Raw genomic sequence first — 14,790 nt, 5'->3', positions numbered from 1 at the left:
TGACGAATTAGGTCTCTCTGTTTTAATTTTTCCATCAGTAACACTGTGGTAGACTACTATGTGATAGAAGGTAGGGTTGAAATTAAATGGTCTTAAGTCTCTTCTTTTTGAAGATACTCAGCCTATCATTTTCAAATTGTAATATCTAGTCCCAAAGGATATGTATCCAATCAGGTGCCCAAGGCTGGGAGTAAATGTAAGTGGTGTGTAGGACTTATTCCAGAGGAATTGTGTTCTCAGGTACTTCTCTGAATAGAAGGGCTTATATGTACATCAATATTGTTGGAAGGATTATTCATCAGGTAGAAAGTTGGAATAGATGAATTCTTCTTTCTAACAACTTTATGTATCATCTTAACTGTCTATTCAAGAGATAAGAAGTGAAAAAGAACTAAAAGTGGAAGATGGAAAGAGAAATAAAAGCATCATGAGCATTGGACAGTCTGATCTTTATTAACTGAGATTTGGCTGTATATTAAATGTTTACTTTCTTTTGAAAACATGACGGAAATTATCAATTGGAGTTTGTAATTAATTAAGTTTAAATTCATGTTTTATTTCATGTAAGTAACTTGGGTCTGACATAAAAGCAGGAATTCAGAGTCTCTGCCATTAATTTATTATGGTGAAATTAGAAAAGAATACGTTTTAACTACTGAAATGACTATGCATTAGCTTAGAAATGGTCATTATTGGAGCATTTTAATTAGAAGGTTCTGAAAAAATAATACATTTGTGAACATGTTATGTAGACTAATTTAGTTGGCCTGCAAATAATAATGGAGTAAAAATCATTCCTTTGTATTTCTGCAGAGTAGTAAAAAGTTTCCATAGTTGTATTTTAAAAGATATAAAGACATTTAGTATATGACCTGTACTTTTGAAGTAACAAATTCAGAATTAGAACAGCAGGCTTTTTTTCCTTCAAGTTTTAAGGGACTCTTCAATTGAAACTTAGTTTTATAAAAGTTAATTTCTTTGCTCACACTTTGGTATTTGGACAGTGTCATAACATGTGTGACTGCTTAAATAGAAGATACGTGTGAAATTACTCTCATCCTACTGTTGGATTGCCTTCCAGCAATGCATTGGACTGCTACAGTCAGGCAATCTGCTACTCAGGATATTTAAGTTTAGGAAAAGGAGATCCATTTCTTATATATATAAGAAGAAAAGAAATTGCTTTTCTACATGGAAATGTTGCTGTACTAGCTCTGGTTGCATCAGAAGAATAGGTAGTTCATGACATACAAATAGGCAGTGTTTGAAGAGTTGATTTTTTAAAGTTGTGCTTTTTTTTAGGAGTTGAACTAGGACCACTCTTTCTTTCTAGGAGTGTTTTGTGTAATGGGTCCCTAATCTGGTCTACAGTAGTCTTTTACATGAACTATAATATTGATGGTATTATGGGATCCAGCCAGCCTTTGTAAAAAATGTTTCTGTGGAAAAATAATCTTTAGAGCACTAGCTTAGGTGGTTCAAAGGATACATTTCTGTGTTCTCATGGTGGCTCCAAAGTGTTGGCTGGGGCACAGGAGTGGGTGCTGGGGTCTGGAGAACAGGTTTTCTAGTTTGTAAGCTAAAGGGTCTGACTAGAACTCTTCCATTGGAAATACTAGATCACACTCAGCGTTTCCTGGCGTTGAGCCTTCATCTTTCTAGTATTAGCATTTCTTTATCTTTTCCTGTCATCAGAGCAAATCTTCTTCTATCTTTTAAAAAGTTTTCTAAGAATTTATACAGATACCAAACAAATAGAGATTTGGGAAAGGAATAAAAATACTCTTAGGAAGGGCTCAGTCCAAGAAAAGAGACCAGTGGTGGATTTTGGGGTACCCAGAAACTGAAAGTCATTTTCTGTATATATTTGGAAGAATACTGAGACTTCCTTGGAGCATTCCTAAGGAAGAGCATGAAGAGAATTAGTGATAAAAAGTACCTGAGGAAAGGGTAGGTAAGTTAACTTTTCTGCAGTGGGGAACAGAAGGTAAAATGCAATGATTTCAATAGTGCTTATCTTACCCTCATTTTCTTTCCCCCTTCAGTCCCAAATTTAAATTGTGTTGACTTGCTCTGGAGTTGTTCCTTGCTCAAAGCCAGCATGGCAGTGGCTGGAGTTATCTGAAGAAGTTTGCTGACAGGTTAGCTAGGAGAAGAGAGGAGGTTAAGTCTGAACCAGCAGCGGCCGATAGTGAAGGAAAGTTATCTGTGGACTTTTCAGCCTTGGGCTATGTAGGACATGTGTAAGTAAGGGATGCTTGTAAGTCATATATGCTTTTTGTTTAAAACCAAAGAAACTTAAATTCCACAATATGATGCTTAAGTGATGGCTGTCTAATATGGCAATGAGAGAAGGGCCCTGCAATAAAATTGAACAAACTTCCTAACATACGTAATTTGTTAATTGTTGAGTAGATATCTCTATATTGGTTTTTTGAAATAGTTTAAAAATATCTCAAAGTTCTAATAGAAAGTAACTTTTTTATTTATGCAATTTACTACAGTACAAACTATATATATTGTAACCACAGTTAGGTTATTTATTGAAGCTACAGAGTTTAAGTGGTCAGTTTCTGACATAATTAAACATTTAGGGATATCAGATAGCCTAATGGGATCATTAAATGGAAATAAGTGGTTAAATTCTGGGCAGAAAATTTTAAAAAATGGTTTCTTAGAGTAAAACAGCTTTCACATTTTGTAATAAGGAGACTCCTGGGTAGAAAAGGAATGGTTAGGCCATAATTTAAGGGTCAGGGTAAGTGGATAGTGTGGTAAGTGCTTTTTTGTTAACTTCACCGTCCTTTTGCAGCTATTGAAGAATGTAGTCCACTCAGAGATACTACCTGTTTTGTGAAATCTTCCAACTGTAAAACTGTGATCTTCTGTAGGAAATTCTATTCCAGAAAATCCTGGTGATGCTTGGGAAGAGCTTGAATTTTCCTCAAACAGAATTATTTAAAAGTACCTTTTAATGCACAGATATTCACCTGCTTTAAAAAACTCTTAAATATTTAATTTAGAGACTGATACTTTGCATTTTAATAGAAATTTTCAATTTTAGAAAAACTTTTTAGTGATTTTTAGCCATCTATCATACTTATTCTAAATAGAACAGTTTTCATTTGAAGTATTGGTTGTAGAGTTTGTTGCCTGAAACATAAACAGATGAGAAGTGAAGAATCCTTATATTTCTTTATTTTGCTTTTTAAGTTACAAAATCAATACATCCTCACTAAAGAAAGCTTGGAAAACACAAAGCACAAATGGCAGAAATCACAAATTACCCATAATCTACAACCCAAAGACAAATCAATCACTGTTTATACCGGTTTATACTGAGTGAATATTCTCAGTATTTTTCTATGTAAATGTAATTTGTATTTTCCAGAGAAGTTATACTTAATGTATAGCTTCACTAATTAATATATTTTGAACATTATCCCATAACAAGAAATAATCTGATAGAACATTAGTTCTTCATGGCTGGGAAGTATGTTTATTTGGTATTTACATTATTTGTTTTTTGCTCTTTATACTTTTGCACATGCATCTTGGTAGGCATCTTGATTATTTCTTTTGTTTTTAAAGGATGTAAAACATGAAAATGTCATGAAAATGACCCTCTTTTCTGATTATGATGGGAATACATGTTGATTGGAACTTAATACTTTTAAAGTGTATGTTTAAAAATATTTTTTTAAGTATATGGTTTCAGGGACTTCCTTGGTGGCGCAGTGGTTAAGAATTTGCCTCTGAATGCAGGGGGCGTGGGTTTGAGCCCTGGTCAGGGGAACTAGATCCCACATGCATGCCGCAACTAAAAAAGTTTGCAGGCCGCAACTAAGACCCGGCACAACCAAAAATATATAAATGAATGAATAAAGTATATGGTTTCAGAGTTCTTGCAACTACATAATCTATAATGAACAATTTGGTTAGCCCCATTTCCGACTTGTTAATGCATATAGGCATCACATATAAATATTTATTTTAATATAAAAAAGGCTCATATTAAGTGTTGTTTTGTGTTATCTTTTTCTAAATTATCTCAGACGTATTTTTCTATGTTAGTAAATACTATGCTTTATGTGACTATTACTTATTATTGCATATGTTTCTGACTTTTCAGTATTATAAACGTCCCTGAAATAATTAACTATTGCTAGATCAGTTTCCTTTTCTTTTTCTTTTTTTTTTATTGGGGTATAGTTGTACAATGTTGTGGTAGTTTCTACTCTACAGCGAGGTGGAGTTCCCTGTGCTATATCTATTTTATACATATTAGTGTATATATGTCAATCCCAATCTCCCAATTCATCCCACACCCCACGCCCGCTTTCCTCCCTTGGTGTCCATACGTTTGTTCTATACATCTGTGTCCCTACTTCTGCCTTGCAAGCCTGTTCATCTGTACCATTTTTCTAGATTCCACATATGCGTTAATATACTATATTTGTTTTTCTCTTTCTGACTTACTTCACTCTATATGACAGTCTTTAGGTCCATCCACATCTCTGCAAATAACCCAGTTTTGTTCCTTTTTATGGCTGAGTAATATTCCACTGTATGTATGTACCACATCTTCTTTATCCATTCTTCTGTTGATGGACATTTAGGTTGCTTCCATGACCTGGCTATTGTAAATAGTGCTGCAATGAACATTGGGGTGCATGTGTCTCTTTGAATTATGATTTTCTCTGGGTATATGCCTAGTAGTGGGATTGCTGGGTCATATGGTAATTCTATTTTTAGTATTTTAAGGAACCTCCATACTATTCTCCATTGTAGCTGTATCAATTTATTCCTGTCAACAGTGCAAGAGGGTTCCCTTTTCTCTACACCCTCTGCAGCATTTATTGTTTGTAGATTTTCTGATGATGCTTATTCTAACCAGTGTGAGGTGATACTTTATTGTAGTCTTGTTTTGCATTTCTCTAATAATTAGTGATGTTGAGCAGCTTTTCATGTGCCTCTTGGCCATCTGTATGTCTTCTTTGGAGAAATGTCTATTTAGGTCTTCCACCCATATTTTGATTGGGTTGTTTGTTTTTTTGATATCGAGCTGCATGAGCTGTTTATATATTTTGGAGATTAATCCTTTGTCCATTGATTCATTTGCAAATATTTTCTCCCATTCTGAGGGTTGTCTTTTTGTCTTGTTTATAGTTTCCTTTGCTGTACAAAAACTTTTATGTTTCATTAGGTGCCATTTGTTTATTTTTGTTTTTATTTCCATTACTCTAGGAGGTGGGTCAAAAAAGATGTTGCTGTGATTTACGTCAGAGAGTGTTCTTCCTATGATTTCCTCTAAGAGGTTTATAGTGTCCGGTCTTACATTTAGGTCTTTAATCCATTTTGAGTTTATTTTTGTGTATGGTGTTAGGGAGTGTTCTAATTTCAGTCTTTTACAGGTAGCTGTCCAGTTTTCACAGCACCAGTTATTGAAGAGACTATCTTTTCTCCATTGTATATCCTTGCCTCAGTTTCTTCTTTTTTCTTTTACTTCTGCAATTATTTCCTGGGAATATATTCTGAGAGTGAAATTTTGGAGTCTAGAGGGTATTTGCTTTTAAAATTTGCTACCTGTTGGCAGAATACACTTCAGGGTGAATGGCTGTGTCAGTTTGTAATCTCACCCACAGTATATCTGAATGCTCATTTCCCTGTGTCTATTCTAAACCATTTGTTATCCATCTTTTAATTCCTGAAAATCAGTTAATGAACAGTTATGTTTTTTAAAAATTAATGTTACCTATTTATTTCCTTTTCAAGCAAAAGAGTTTTCTCACCCATTAAGGGCAAAGGATGGAGGAAATGAGGACAAAAGTTACTTCTCTTCTAAATAACAGCAGAGGTGTCACACTGCTCACTTAGATTCTTTTAGTAGTTAAGCAATTTTGTAGAATAATTGCTTATATATAATCTACAAGGGAGGTTCCCCCCAAATTAGATTAACATTTTTTCTCTAAAGCAAAACTTTTTTGGACTGCAGAATATACCAGCAGGAGTCAGGGTTGTGTGTAGTGTTAAGGAAGCCAAGTTGGTCTGAACTTCTTTTCCACTACTTACTAGCCATTGTAATCTTGGGCAAGCTACTTAACCTCTCTGAACCACAGTTTTTCTAAACCATAAAGTGATAATTAAATTTTCCTCATAGGATTGTTGCAATGAGATAATATATATAATATGCTTACCACAGTGTCTATACATTCTAGGCACTCAAAAAATGAAAATCACCATTATTTGTTATTGTTGTTGCTGTTCATGCTACTATTATTCTTACTAGTACTACTATCGCCCCTTTGTTAGTTTTTACTATTAATACAAAATGTTCTTTCTCATTCCTTAATTTTATTTGATAAAAATTTAAAAAAAGAAAAGCAAGATAGTTAGAAACAGCAGTAGTAGGAATTTTCTTAGGTAGATGGGGTAGAAATTAGACAAAGTTGTGTTTCTATCAGTTTATAGGAACAAACAGAACTGAGAACATGAATTTTTAAGGCAGTATTCATTGATCAACTAATATTTAAGAAATCCTATCTTATTATTATGTCTCCTAAAACATACACTATTTAAATGAAATAGTTATATTGTAAACCACGTACACACATAGATAAAACTTAAAACAAGCTGGAGATGCTTAGAAAACTTATGATGACCAGTCTTTTCTTTATTCCTCAATATTTTATAACAATATATCTCAATAGAAGCAACTTTTATTACAATGAATATACTCTCCTGGGCCAAGATTAAAGGTAATTTGTTATACAGAATATTTTGTCCAATAGAACTTATTGTCAGCATATCAGCCAAGTATCTTCATGTAAGGATCATCTATAAGCAAATGGAAATACATATGTTAAACAGAATCAGAGGTTGATATGGTATAGAGTAAAACAGGATTTTACTTATACTACCAAAGAGTTAACACCTTAGACTAGATAACTGAAGGTCACTCATTTCACTTTAAACCTTTTAAAAGGCAGTCTTTCTAAAATATGTTAAAGAGAATATATCAAGATAATTAGCCTTTTCTTGGTGGCTCAAGAAAGTCATCACTATAACAACTATCAATGACATTACTATGTTATGTACAGTGATACAGGCAGGGATAATTGAAAGGTATATGGGTACTTGATCTGATAGTCAGTGGTTCCAGACTTAGTACTTTTGGGGTATACCATCAAAAAGAGAAAGTATAAGAACTGAAAATTGACAGGTATTGAGGAAGGCATAGTCATTAAATGGTAAGCGGCAATTACTAGTGTCAGTATTTTGGATTTTTTTATATACTCAGAAGTGATAATTAGAGAAGAGAGTATGAAGGTTCAAGTTCTTTTTTTATAAAAGACCTTCAGATTGTACTTAACTTAAAATCCTATGACTCAGCAGTCTGTGGACACCATGATGGAAAAAATGGCAGCTTTATTCCCTATACTCAGAATGATGAAATACTTGACAGACCACATAGTGGAAGCCCCTTCACTTAAAAGAAGTAAGAGTCTGGTTAGATAACTTGTTCCAAGGTAAATAATAATAATATTTTAACATTTGAGTCCAACACTCTGTGAAGCATTAAATATATTTTAACTCCTTTAATTCTCACATCATCCCTATGGTAGGTAATGTTATTATCTCCATTTTCCAGATGAGGAAACTTGAAGCACAGAGAGATGACAACTAGTAAATTTCAGGGCCAAGGTTAGAATTTGGGCAGTATGACATCAAAAATACATGTTCCTAACCACTGCTCTGTACTACTTCTGTTATAGCAAATTTTTGAACCTAATGTTTTAGACCTAAACATAGTAAAAATTCCTCTTTGAGACCTGTATCCATTAGTAATATGTATCAAACACATAACCACCAGTGTAGATTTCTCATTTATTTCACAGCATTACACATTAAACCTTTAGCTGTACTTGAGGCACTGGGAAGTACATTTTCTCTGAATATTTAAATGCTCACAGAACAAAAATAACAATAAATATATATACATCCTTTTTTTCATGAAAATGTATAAAGATTTACCCTCAAAATAAAAAGATCCTCTAAAAATACACAAATTTATTCCTTCATGTACATAAACAATTATAGATAAGACTTAAAAATACAAATGTAATGGCTCTTGAATATAGGAGTCTGCTCTGAGTACAACAGTACCTTAAATCAGTATTATTCTGTCAGTAAAGCCTCCAGTAGTGGGTTTTGATATAAATTTATCGGGTCCAATTTGGCAGTTTTTTAAAATAGGAATGGAAGCATTCAGATGTATTAAATAGTAAAGGTCAATATTGTTTTAAGAAACTTTAGTTTTAGAAGTGGATAGATAAATGTGTGGATGTTTCTGTGGAGATTGGTCTAAATAGTTGGAAAAGGACCATTTAACAACTGCTTGAGTTCTGACTTCAGCTACTCCCTGTATGCTCAGACTGCTGAATAATTCTCTTAGTCTTATTCTCTTTTATAAACCTTTATTTTCAGTTCAAATTGAGCATGCCAAAACTCAGTAGAACTAAACTCATAATCTTACCTACCCCCTTCTCTCAACCTGTTTTTCTTCTGTTTTCATTCTTGGGTAGAAATCCTTAAATGTCTTTTCCTCTCATATAAGGTAGAGACCCCACACTCCTTAGAATGGTTGACTTGGCCTGACTTCTGCTTAGCAAGCCTTGCCCTACTATGTCCTTACAAACCCATTCTGCCTTATCTGAATCCATATGTGGTTTGCAGAACATGCCATTCATGCTCACTTCTTCCTGCTCAAAATTCTCTTTCCCCTCTTTTCCACCAGGCTCATCTTTTAAGACTTGTTGATTTATGACAGCTTTATGAGGTAGGTATTATTATCTCCCCATTTTTCAGAGGAGGAAATTGAAGCTTAGAAAGTTTACCTTTCCCAAGAACTGATCAAACTTTTCTTCTGGGAGTTAGAAGTTGTAAAAAAATGAATCAGTTCCTAATAGAAAAGTTTTATTGTAGATGTACAGTAGAGAATCGGTTTCAAATGGAAAAGTTTTATTTTTATTTTACTGTAAAGAAAGATCAGGAAGAAGTCTCACTCCCCACAGGGTACGGAAATTGTTTTTTATCAAGTATGTATAAGGGTTAGATACGAGGTAAAAGAAATACTGAATGTGAGAGGTAGAAACAACACTTAGAGAGAGGGAGTTTAAGAGCTCTCTTGGTGCCTAGGTCTTTTCATTCTTGTGTTGATGACTGTTGAGATTTCCTTTCTCTGGAGTTCATTTGAATTGATTTTTTGTTCTTGGCAACTCAAAGGGTAAAATTAAAGCAACGTGTGTATTTGTGTATACTTGGTAGCTTTGTTTCAATAATTAGAGGAAATCTTCACTGAAAAGTGTTTGTATTCCATAGGTTTATTTATGAATTTGATTGGAATTTAGAAAATGGTTTCTCATGAAAACAATTAAGTGATAATTATGTTCTTTGGTTATTTTATAAATGTTGAGTTAACCTATTAGATTTAACTACTGAAAGTTATAATGAAATAAAAATAAATAACACTATTGAAATATAGTTACTAAAACAGAATCAGTAGTTCAAATTAAGACAAATAGTTTTTCTTGAATGCTGGTACTTGAAGAAAAACAGATTTAATTAAATAATCATAAAGTAGTAGATATAAATTTGCATGGAAATTGTGGCTGCTTTGTATTTATTTAAAACAACTGTATTGAGAGTGTTTAGTGTTCATGATAGATTATTTGTTTTGAGTTTGAAACTGTAATAAAATTAAAAGGGCTGGAGATACATGTCTTGGGGCTGTGAAGGAGATAGAGGAAGGAGCATAGTATATGATCTCCCCTCCTAAAGGCAGTATTTCTGGGGACCAAATTTCCTCTGTTCAGTATTTCTTAATCTCTTTGGTTTATGGACTTCTTGTTTGCACTCTTAAGAATTATTCAGGACTCTCATGAACAACATTGTTCATGTTGTTGTATCTATTGATATGTTTTGCATTTGAAATTATAAATGAGAAAATTTAATATACAAGCATATATTCCATCACTCATTAAAGTGATGTCATCGCAGGTTATATAGTTTGTGAAAAACTGCACTATATTCAGAGGATGAGAGTGGAATAAACAATTAATGCATTAGTATTATTATTAAAATAGTTTTGACATTGCAGATACCCTGAGCAGGTCCTGAGTGAGAATCCCTGGACCAAACTTTAAAAATTGCTCCTGTAGTTAAAATACTTCACTTTTGAATTTCTTTACTTTAAATGAGAGAAGCCTTTAGTTGAAGTAACAAGTAAAGTTTTCAGAATACATATATTTTATGTTGAGCAGACTCATCTCTCTCAAATTCAGAGTTATTTTCCACAGTGAAATAAAGCAATTGGACTTGTCTTTGTTTGCATTTAGTCTTAAATTAGAAGACCAAGATATGGAAAAAAAGAATGGGTAGTGTTGATTGTGGGATGTGTGTGTGTGTGTGTGTGTGTTATATGTGTGTGTTTTGGGGAAGTGATCTAGTCAAATGGAATTGAGCTGGTACTAGAAGTGTGTTCTAGGTGGCTCATCTAATGGTGGTCATTTTGCTCTCTGTCTTTAGCCATATGTTATGGTTCAGTGTATGGCTGTTATTTGAGTCCTATACTGGGTAGTTTAGAGGCCACAGTTAGTAAAGGGACTATATTTTGAAGCATTGCATATGTATGAGAGAATCTCATGATTTTTCTAAGGCTTAGGGAAGAGTGTTTATATTAAGATTTCAGCATTTTGTGTTCTTTTTACCAGTAGCTGGATCTGCATCAGGGACTTGAATGTAATGGTAAAGCTATACAATTTCATATACAACTGTTTTCTTACAATGGTAGTATTTGTAGCTTTATGTATTAGGTTCTCTATTTTAAAAAGTGAATGCAAATCTCCATTTTTATTTTACCTTGGTAACATGTTAATTTAGTTGTGACATTTTGGGCCTAAAGAAGTTATGTAGCTTTTTTTTTAATAGAATGAAAAATTATTTTGAACTGTGAATTATCACTGATTTCTCTTTCAACATCGGTTTTTTAAAAAATGAAATATATCTATATATGAATTCCATAGGTTACCTTATAGAAAAAACTATTAGTGGATATATAAAAGATATATGTCAGTTTCTGAAAAAAATAATTTATATTAAAATACCTCACAAAATACAAACATATTATTCCTTAAAGTATTATTTAAATATAGGAAAACATTTAAATTAAAACACTTAATGTATTTCTTAAATGGTTCAATTGGGTTGAAGGATTTGATGAGAAAAATTATTATCTTAATTACAGTTGTTCGGTTAGAAGAACATTTTCAGACTTTGTAGAAATTATATTTTGTAAGTATCTTAATTTTTCAAGGCTTTCTCAGCCTAAACAATGATAAGCTAATTTACTTTTTAAAAAGGGTTAATTTGAAAGTGATTATTTCCTCAGGCTAAAGACTCATTTAGGGAGGCTTCTAAGACTTAATAAGGTCAAGAAGCAGTAAGTGTTTCCAACTTTAATTTTGGGGTTTTGTTTGAAATGGCTATTCCATAAACCAAAAGTGAATCCTCCATCCACCTTTTTGAGAGAAATTACTCTTCAGTTACAATGTATTGATATATTCATGGAAGTATTTTTGACTGTTGATGACTTTATACTCATCTAGAGATAATCATTATAGTATCTTTGTCTCTATTTTAGTGTAAACTTTTGTTTTTCCTGGGATGTGCCAGTTTAGTTACATTGACATCTGTATTTTCAGCTAAATTAGCCTTGACCAACTGCTTTATTGATTAGTCCAAATTTGTGGCATGTTTTTCAGAAAGACTTATGATGGGTTGGTGCAAAGAAATGTCATATTCCAATCACGACATGAGAAATGGTTGGATTGCCTGTCCTACTAGGAGGTATTCTTAAAATTAGTTATCCTGTTATATCAGTACTTGTATCTTCCATTAAGAATGAGAAGTATCTGGATTTTGTTACTAGCAGAGTTAAAAATATGATACTTACAGATCCATAGAAATTATCATTCTAGGAACTGATGTGCCAAAGATTTTTGGATTCCAACTTTTTATGGCTCTCCTAAATAGAAGAACCATACCATGTCTCTTAGTAAAATAATTATTAACCTACTCCATTTATACTGATAACTGATACACATTTTCCAGGAATAATGCAGTTTTATTATTTACAATTCATTTAAGAATAAGTGTTATTTTTCCAGTGTTTGTCTTTTTTCTTAGGGTTAGATCTATGGTAATTCAACTAAAGCCAAAAATACAAAACTTACCACAACTAATTTCTATTGCATTCACATAGTAGTTAACGTAATGTTTACATTTCTGCCTATTAGAATTGTAACTTAAAGTGCTGCATAAGAAAGATGTAAGAATTTTGCAGCATAGACAAGCTGTAGTAATTGTGTGCTAAAAGAAATTTAGTAAAATTGCTGGCTTAGAATTGTTTTGCAATTCAAATAATGCCAACAGTTCTCCATGAAAAGATGACTTGTTTTATTCTTAAAATTTCCTTTATTAAGATGAATTTTTAAAAACTCTTAAACTCATCTTAGATTTTTATTATTTAATTCATCTATAGAATTTTGTGCCCCCTCCATTTTCAGACAGGGTAATAGAAAACTGAGCAACAAAGTAAAGCCAAAGGTCACAGAATTAATAAGTGGTGGAAATAACAGAATTCAGAGATCCCTGAGTTTTATCTGTATCTTTTCTTAAAATTGGTAGACAAAAATGCAGTAAAAAGCTACAGTGAAAATGCTCTAGTCGTTACTCCATGAATCAATTTCATTTCATAGAAAAAACTTTAGTAGGTCCGTTACTTTTTATTATGTTCATGTATTTGTATACTACATTTTACTCTATAATCTAGTTATAGATTTTATTTTAAGCTATTAAGCTATAAAGATTTAAACATATACATATTCTTTAATATTCATTTTATTTTACTAACTATGAGTCATCAATTTTTGGAACTAGGGGAATTTTACCCTTATGTGTGTAAAATAATTGCATATGACCTTCATTATAAAAATTCTAGGTAATAAAAATGTAGCCAGAAATACACATCTTTATTTTTTTCCTTTCTCTTTGTTGCCTCTTTTTGTGTAAAAGAAACTGAGTTATTTTATACTAATGAATAATTTTTAGGTCTAGGAGCTGCCCTCTAGGTTTTCTCAAATTGCTGCCATAGCAAAATGAAATTAAACAAAACTTCATAGAATGAATACATCTCTTTTGTATATAGAGCCCTGTTAAACATACTTTACAGAAAAAACCTCCATATGGAGATAATTAGGTAGCATAAAAGAAGCAATTCTTTTATAGTTAGTAATTTTTAACAACTGCCCTATATAGTACAGTAGATATTTGGTCCACACATTTAATTAAAACCATTATCTTTCTTTTTGGAAGCATTTATTGTACAATTCCAAAATTGTTCCTGAAAACAAAATCATGAATCTATTTGTCTCTGAATTGGGGCACTGAACAAGTAGTAGTCTCTGTATTTGTATTTGTCTCTGTATAAAGTATCCTTCATTTTAGATCTGAATATGTTTTCTTCCCTGTTAAAATTTTTTCCATCGAGTAGAAGGAATGCTTTAGTATCAGTTGAGTGAAACTTTTGAAAATTAAGTCCCTAAAATTTTTTTGAGTCAGAGATATAAATATTAAATCATTTAATCTAATCATTAGCAGACCCAATGATTCGATTAAAATGTGTTTTAAAATGTGTTTTAAAAATTTCAAGTGAGACACTGATACGTGACCATCTATTTATGGCTTTAAAAATTATAGATTATACAAACTCAAAACTGTAATCAGAATTCTCTGTGAGAATGGACACATTCCTTTTGAGCTTTAAGAAATTCATCTTCTGAAACTGCAGGGTGCAGGGTGTAAATTTGAACATGTAGGTTCATTTACCCATCATTTCAGATGTTCTGGGAAGAAATATCTAATGATTTTTCCATGACATCTACCCTTTTTTTCAGATTCTCGACTGACATTTTATCGTGTTATTGTGTTCCACGCTATTTAGTTCCTCCTGGATCCTTCTGAATTTCACATGCACTGCTTCAATCAGCTCCTGCAGAGCGGATAACATACCTAGGGACCCAGGTCTTACTGGACAAGCAGCCAATCATGAAAAGGGGCAGACTGGCCTTTTTTTAAAAAAAATTTTTATATATTTTTTGCATTTCAAAGTATAGATATTCATTTTAGCTATTGAAAAGTAAAATCCAGTAAGTTTACTGAAGGGAATATTTATCTTAAAAAGGAAGGATTATGTAGAAATGAGCCTACCTGCTGGTTTTTCTTTCCTTTTTCAATAATGTTTACATTGTAACTTAAACATTTTTCTGTCCCTAAAAATTAGGCATGTCTTTGTTTTCTAATGCATATTTCTGTAATGTAAACCTGCTTGTATAGATATGAAAAAAAAGTTTGAAACTTTTCTGTGTATGCACAAAATATACCTTAATGGTATCTTGGGCGAGGGGTAATAACCTCATGTTTACAAGGGAAGTAGAAGTGAGGGATTTGCTTAAGGAGCTTTAAACTACGTAGCTGTGAATTGGGAATTTAGTCTGTGTGTCACAAAGATACAACCAACTCTGCCATCAGTTTAAAAGAAAAACAAGATTTTGGTAGAATCTTGTCTAAGTGACTTTAACACTATTAGAGGATTTTAGAAACTGTTACAAATCAGACTGCTTTAGAAAAGCAACATAAATTTGGGGCTACTATTTCAGATGTGTACTCATG

General features: G+C 32.5%; 1 protein-coding gene across 1 annotated transcript in view; it reads left to right on the top strand.

The window, feature by feature from the left end:
* The window catches only part of FBXL17 (F-box and leucine rich repeat protein 17), a 475,771-nt gene that overhangs the window by 71,552 nt on the left and 389,429 nt on the right, over positions 1-14,790 (top strand). The gene's annotated exons all lie outside the window — the stretch shown is intronic.

This window comes from Monodon monoceros, unplaced genomic scaffold (assembly GCF_005190385.1).
Source record: "Monodon monoceros isolate NGI ecotype Baffin Bay Population unplaced genomic scaffold, NGI_Narwhal_1 Super_Scaffold_12, whole genome shotgun sequence".
Classification (NCBI taxonomy): Eukaryota; Metazoa; Chordata; class Mammalia; order Artiodactyla; family Monodontidae; genus Monodon; species Monodon monoceros.
Note: the sequence above shows the minus strand (reverse complement) of the source record. Positions and strands in the feature narration are given on the sequence as shown.